Genomic DNA, 7,866 nt, shown 5'->3' with positions numbered 1-7,866 from the left:
TCAATGGCTTGCCTGAGCTGTTCCCTTCTGATATGATTTGTCAATTCGCCGACGACACATCAGTTATAGTTGCCAGAAAGACAGTGGCAGATCTTTCACGGGGCTGCTCATCCGCAGTGGAGCGCATGAGGACCTGGTGTCTGGACAGTAAGTTGTCTTTGAACTCTGGTAAAACGGGGTTGATTAATTTTTCGAAGGCCAATATTGTCTCAGAATCTCTACTTGTGTGGTCTGGTGGGCAGTCAATCCCTGTAGCCAATAGTATTAAATTCTTAGGAATACACATTGACCCCAATTTAAATTGGGAGAAACATATTAAAAACCTTTATTCCAGATTAGCTAGCTTGTGCGGATTGATTAGAAGATTAAGGGATGTAGTGTCTGAGGTATCTCTTCGCCTATTTTATTTCGGACAGGTACAATCGATCTTACAATATGGTATCTGTTTCTGGGGATCTGCAAGAGGAGCTCTAGATATATTTAGAATGCAAAAGCGTATCATTCGTTGTTTATTGGGCATGACCTACAGAACTTCCTGTAGACCTTACTTCTGCAAACTAAAAATACTCACCCTTCCCTCCTTATACTTTTCTTCCTTGGTGTTATTTGTGAAGAGATACAATCATTTGTTTGTTGAGAATAGGGCAATGTACGCTGAGGATGTGACTATGATTACACGACATAGAAGCGATCTCCGCATTCCATTGCATAATTCAGCTTACTATGAAAGAGGTTCTCATTATATGGCCATCAGGGCTTATAGAATGCTACCTGCTGATATTAGAAGCATTGAATCTACAGTCCAATTTAAAAAAGCTGTTTACCACTGGTTGCAGATTAAATGTTTTAATAATTTTACTTTTGGATAATAATTTTAACTTAGGTTAGATATTTAGAATATTTATTTTAAATTTTGTTATTTTGTTTATATAAGTATATTGCCTCTATGGACTCTAGATAAGAAAAATTAATGTACCCTATGGGAGCTAGATCCTCCTTTGTATGACGTTGCTTTGTCGTCCTGCATACGATTTTGTTGGCAAATAAAGGATATTATTATTAAACATGCCTCAACATCCTCAGCATTCAAGAGAGGTGTACCTATAATTTTTAATGGTATCTCTATCTCTGGTGTAATCCAGGTTGGCTTCTTATTTTTCAACCTAGTCGTACATATTGGAAAAGCCAAATCAAAATAATAGAACAGAATACGAAAGAAAGTATTATATTTTCCTTCAACTCCTTCAGCAGAATAGACCTCCTCCCATGCCTCCGACATCAGCATATTGTAAAATCGATTCATGTTGTGTGTTGAGAATTTTCGTCGCTTCACAACCATACCACATTGAGGAACCTCCATCTATGTCTTAAAAACAAAAATTTGAGGATAATGATCAGACAGATTAGAAACCAGAAGATATGACAACACTTGAGTTCATATTTGTAAAGATGTTATCCAACTGAGAGGCACAGTGAGCAGTGATTCTAGTGTTGGAGTTAATGTAAGGTATTAGACCAAAGGTCTGCATTAGTCCAAGCAAGGCCATCACGCCATGGTCATCAGGATTACTAAAGTTAAAGTTAAAGTCTCCTGAAATAATAAAAGAAATTTTGTTATTATACATCTCATCAAGTAGGTTAGCAAGATTGTGGAGAAAAAATTGGCTGTTACCACTAGGTGATCTGTAGACACAAACAACTATTATGGAATTATTGCTATTAATAACAATTTTAGAAATGCAAAATTCAAAGTCTTTTTCTGTGCCTGTCTGTAGACTGTTTACTTCCTCTACTTTAACATGATCACTGAGATCATCCTTATAAAATATAGCAGTGCCACCTCCTTTTGAACAAGAGCGACCATAGTAACTTGAGAGGTTATACCCATGTATACAAGTGTTATGTCCTGGTTTTTTTGCCAATGTTCAGTAATTGTAAGAATGTCAGGAGATAGTGTAGCCAGCAGAACCTGGAGCTCCAGAACTTTATTGTTTAAGCTTTGCACATTGTAGTTAAGCAGCTTTAGTGCAGAATTACTGAAAGTATTTGTATTTGGTGACAAGTATTCAGCGTCAGAATGGTGAGACCCACACTGAGAATAGTTTTCATGCTTCTTGCGATGCAAATCCCGCATAGCAACTGTTAGGTTAGAATGCAGACTCATGTGGCTTGTTGACTTCTCTGATGATGGTCTAAAAAATTACGACCACGCGAGAAGTTGAACCTTTCGGAACTTACTCCACGTGGCCAGAAATTCTTATCATAAGAAAGAAGAAAGAAAGAAAGAAAATGTGCTATATTACGTAAGAATAATCTTGTGTACAAGCATCCTACAAGCTAAAAAAACAAAACACAAATACAATTTCAAAAATTGACAAAACAATGAACAAAATTAAACACAAGAAGACAAAACTTTTTGAACATACTTAAATTAAAGATAACTAAATAAAACAATCAATTACTAAATAAAGGTAAAGGTAAACTTGTTGACAAAACTAGAGAAGAAAAAAGGAAAAAAAAAGAAAACTTTCCAACATGTCTAAGGTTAAAACCTATCATTAAAAAAGTCATCCAGGTTATAATATGCCTTAGCCAATAAAAGCGACTTTAACTCTCTTTTAAATTTTTTAACATTCGATATATGTCTAACACACAGAGGAACATGATTGTAAATTTTTTTACTTATGTAAATTAATGAGTTTTTGGTAAGGGAAGACATAGGAATAGGTAGGGGAACATCATTTACACGACGAGTCAAATGGCCAGTGTCAGAGGGTAGTTTGGGAATTTTGTGAATAAGAGCAGCTGTTTCTAAGATAAAGAGTGAAAAAAGAGTTAGGATTTTTTCAGAAATGAAGAGGGGTTTGCAAGAATCTCTTAACTTAGCAGAACACAGGTATCTAACTGCTTTTTTTTGAATAACAAAGATAATGTTAAGTAGCCCCTTATTGGTTAAACCCCAAAAAGGCAAGCCATACCGAATATGAGATTCAATAAGTGAAAAGTACACTGAACGTGCAACCACCCCTCCCAGCTCTTGTTTTGCCATTCTTACTGCGAAACATCCAGAAGATAATTTCCCAGCTAAATGTAAAATATGATCTTCAAACCGAAGGCGACCATCAATGGTAATTCCTAGGAATTTGCAGCACTCTTTATTCTGCAAGAGGGAATTTTCGTCAAACATCAGACCCTGAACATCGCACTTAAACCCCATAATAGACGTCTTTCTTACATTAAACACGAGCCTGTTGGAAGCACACCACCCTGATAAAATCTGAAGGTCTTCAAGGATACAAGTCTTAATATCGTCAGAATTTTTATGGCTCCATAGTATGGTGCTATCATCAGCAAACTGAACCACCTTGCCCTGCAGTTTCAATGAACTCAAGTCATCCACATACAGTAAAAATAACAGTGGTCCCAACACTGAACCCTGGGGAACGCCGCATTTTAGGGATCTAGAAGCAGACAAACGCCCAGACACTGAAACCTTCTGAGTACGATCTGATAGATAGGACTCAAGCCATCGCAACGCTACGCCCCTAAAACCATATTTATCGAGCTTAAATAGCAGTATTCCATGATCCACACAGTCAAATGCTTTGGATAGATCACAAAACACTGCCGCCGATGACTCTCCAGAATTCAAGGACACATAGACGCTCTCCAAAAAGCTAAAAACAGCATCATGAGTCCCTTTACCGGCTTGAAATCCAAACTGATTTGCAGACAAAATGCCATTATGATGTAAAAAGGACAAAATTCTGCTTTTTGCAAGTTTTTCAATTATCTTAGAGAGGGTAGACAAAATAGAAATGGGACGGAAATTACAAGGCTGATCCAAATCTCCACCCTTATGAAGAGGGATAACCACTGCCTCTTTTAAACATAAAGGAAAAATGCCATTATGTAAAGAATTGTTTATGGCAGAAACTAAAGCATTTAAGGCTGAATCAGGCAAAAAGAGTAACAACCTCGAAGATATCCCATCAGCTCCAGATGATTTATGGTTTTTTAGGCGTTTGATTTCATTTTTTACTTCGGTAAGTTCGACAGGATGAAAGAAAAATGAATGCTCAACCGACACTTGTTGAAGATAGTGTAGGGGATCAATGTTACTACGAATGCCCTTGAGCAAGATATTAGGTATATCACAATAATAGTCGTTTAAAATGTCAGGTCTTAACTCCGGTTCCGATACTTTTCTATGGCAATGTCTAAAATCATTAATAATCGACCAACACTCTCTTTGCCTATTTGATGACATATTTAAGCGATCCCTATAATAATTAGATTTTGCTGCTTTGATTGTCTTTCTGTACAGACTACGGTAGTTCTGATGATATACAAGGATATTTTCATTTGTGGTATATTTGCACAATTTAGTCAAAAAACGGAGGTTTTTAGCAGAAATTCTAAGGCCTCTTGTAACCCATGGTTTTCGTTTCTTAGTTTTAAGCCTCATTTTAGGAAAGCACTGATTGATCTTATCACACAGAACTTGAAAAAATAAAGTAAGTGGATCAGAAGCCGTTTCAAGTGCATTCCAATTTACCGAAGCTGTAGCAGCAGAAAAAGCATTGAAATTTCTCCTGCTGAAAATTCTTCCCATATAATGAGATGAAGATGATACAGTATTATATGGCATTTTAGCAAGAATAGCTTCATGGTCGGAAATACCAGATGGGAGTACTGTGCATAAAACGTCATCAAAATTTGTACAGAAATAGTCAATTGTAGTTGCAGATGAAGAAGTTATTCGTGTGGGAGAAAGAACGTGCATTTTCAAGTCGTAAGAATTTAAAATACTTAAAAGAGAAGTACGTGGCAAGGTTTCATCAGTGTAGTTGATATTAAAGTCACCAGCCAATATAACCTTAGAGTGTAGGGACAACTGGGATAAAATAGAATCAAGTTTGTCCAGAAACATAGACATATCTCCTGTAGGTGGCCTATAAACACAAAGAATATATAAATTAAAACGCTTACAAAAAGAAAGAGAGAATTCAAAAACATTCTCTAACAGAAGATGATCATACTTATCAATATTACAAAAAATCGTTTCAATTGTTTGCCTAGCCAAGATCATGGTTCCTCCATGTATAGATTGTTGACGACAAAAATTTGATATAGGAAGATAATCAGATATTAAAAAACATTCACTAGGCCTCAACCAGTGCTCAGTCAGAAGTACAATATCAGGAAAATTACATGTGTCCAGCAAAAGATGAAGCTCATCCATCTTGTTTCTTAGGGATTGTATATTAAGAATAAAGATACTTAAGTTTTTCGAAGAGCTAATTTCAACAATTTTACTAGTAGAATATGAACATGAATGAGATTCAACTTTCGTGGACACGTCTATAAAAAAAAAAAAAAAAAAAAAAACAAAAAAAAAAACACTAAGTCTTTGTGGACGGGGCTTACGCCAATCATATATCTCTTCCGCTCAGATTTTGTTGTCTTGGGTAGACATTCTTTAATGGTTACGTTTTCTGGAACGGTATCAATGTGCTTTGCTACGTAGGTTCTAATCACCTCGCTCGTAATTGCTTTCGAGATTTTGCTAAGGTACAACCATATTTTTCTGTCCTCGTTTTTTTCAGTAGCTTGACCGAATATAGTTCCATCCTCCACACGCGTTCCTATGTTTGCTCTTTTTCTTGTGGGCATTTTATGCTCAGAGATAGAGCGACCATCGACTTTGACTTCAGTCGATAGTTGTTGCCCGGCTCTAGTCTTCCGTCTTCTTTCAACTAGTTGGAAACCATCCTTCGTTTCGGTTGCTACTTGTTTATGGCCACTTGCTTCGCGGCCAACTTCAAGCTGCTCGGTGACAGTATCAGTTGTGTTTGGAAGTGGTACCTGCATATTTGGGATGTTGACATTATTCTGTTGGGATTTTTTGTTACCTTGGTTTATGTTTTTTGTCATCTTATTTTCCTCTAAAAACTTAATTTTTTCTTTCAAGAGGGCAGTATTTTTCACTAATAGGTTTTTTTCCTGTAGTTTTTTAACAAGAGTTCGTAATAGTTGTACCTCAGTTGTTTGGTCAACATTAATGGTTTCCGTTTCTGGATATTCCCTGGTATTGGAGGTTAAGTCGTGATCACAACATGTTAAACGAGTGGCGTCAATAAATTGCACTTTTTTGGAATAGTCGCGTTCGGCACAAGATCTATGAAATGCTTTTCCACACTTTATGCACACAATTGTACTTGACTTAGTAGATTTATGGCACTCAAAATAGATATTTGATGACGAGTCACTTGACGATGCGTTCTTGTCGCCCGCCATTTTTTATATTATATTATTATTATTATTTTATTGGAGTAAGCTGAGAAAATATTTGTGTTGATTCCAGCTTTTGTTAGGGAGTCCTTTACCTATCTGCTTAATGTCTGACTAGAAACTCTATTAAAAGGAGCAGAATATGAAATGAAAAGGTATTCATTGTTTATCTTCCGTAAGGTAGCTGTTTTGTCGATATACTGCATTAATGCTGAAATTAAACAGACCTCAGGTTGTTCAGTGAATGTTTTAAATTGGAAACAAGGTTGACTCTTATTTGGGCCAGAGAACTTTATAGCATCAGAGATAAAAATAAGAATCTCAACTTCATTTGTGAAAATGATATTTTCTACTTTAATCAGGCCAAATGTTTGAAAACGTTGGGCCGTAATTAAAGCCAAAAGAGATATCAACTTTTTTGAGAGCAACTCAAGGGAGAAAAATTTCATTAGGGTGAAGATTTCTGAGGTAATTTAGTAGTACCTGGGGATCCCAAGTTTTATTGTATCTAGGAGTCTGTGGACGTAGTTTTGAAATGCCTCTTATGTACCTTTTTATTAAGGGGTGTTTACCTAAACTGCCTGGCATTATTAAGGCCAAGGCCGAACGGAAATTGTTAAATGACCCATATTTAAAACCTCATGTTTAAAAACAAATTGAAAAAACTGTATCACTTGAGTGGGTGTTGCCTTGAATACAGGAATATTCCTATCTACAGAATATTTCCACCAGGATCTACAATCTGTGTCATACTGTTTTTGTGTTGTGGCAGAAAGGGATTCCACCATGACATCCATGCATTCTTCTGGTACGTTCCTCAGTCGATAAGCTTTCCTGATAATTTCCCTGCAACCAGGGTAAGGTTTGCTATGGGGAATGGTTCCCAAAAAGGAGATGTAATCAAATTACTGTCTAGACCAAGAATTATTGGTTATATAGTAAGGAGCTTGATAAAAGTAGGATACCATGCCTGACCTGGCCAGTCTGGTACAATTAGTATTCCTTTCAGCCTATCATTAATAATATTTATAATAACTCGTAATATTAGTGAGAATGGAGGAAAGGCATAAAAAAATTCTCCCCTCCATGATACTGTAAAAGAGTCTACTGCACAAGAGGATGGATCCTTGTTTAATGATATATATCTTTCACATTTCTTATTAATGATTGAGGCAAACAGGTCAATTGATGGTTTCCCAAACCTTTTAACAATCATCTGAAAGGCAGCATTGGATAGTTCCCATTCAGTGCCTAGACTTGTTATGCGGGAGCTTTTACCAGCCAAATTATGATCAGTTGAGATATATGAAGCGTGAATCCATAAATCTTTTTGTTCACACCATTTCCAGATCTTTTGGGCTACTTTATTTAATAAATGGATTCTTACACTACCCATATGATTTATGTAAAATATTGCTGTGACATTATCCATTCTAAGTAAAACATTACAGGATCTTAATTTTAAAAGCAAAACATTTTAGCCCATAATATACTGCGAGCAGCTCTAAAAAATTAATATGGTTCTTTTTTTCTGCCTCGCCCCAAAACCCATGTGTCTTCTCCCCTCCTGAG

The sequence above is a fragment of the Anthonomus grandis genome, chromosome 1, assembly GCF_022605725.1.
Source record: "Anthonomus grandis grandis chromosome 1, icAntGran1.3, whole genome shotgun sequence".
In the NCBI taxonomy this organism is placed as follows: Eukaryota; Metazoa; Arthropoda; class Insecta; order Coleoptera; family Curculionidae; genus Anthonomus; species Anthonomus grandis.
Note: the sequence above shows the minus strand (reverse complement) of the source record.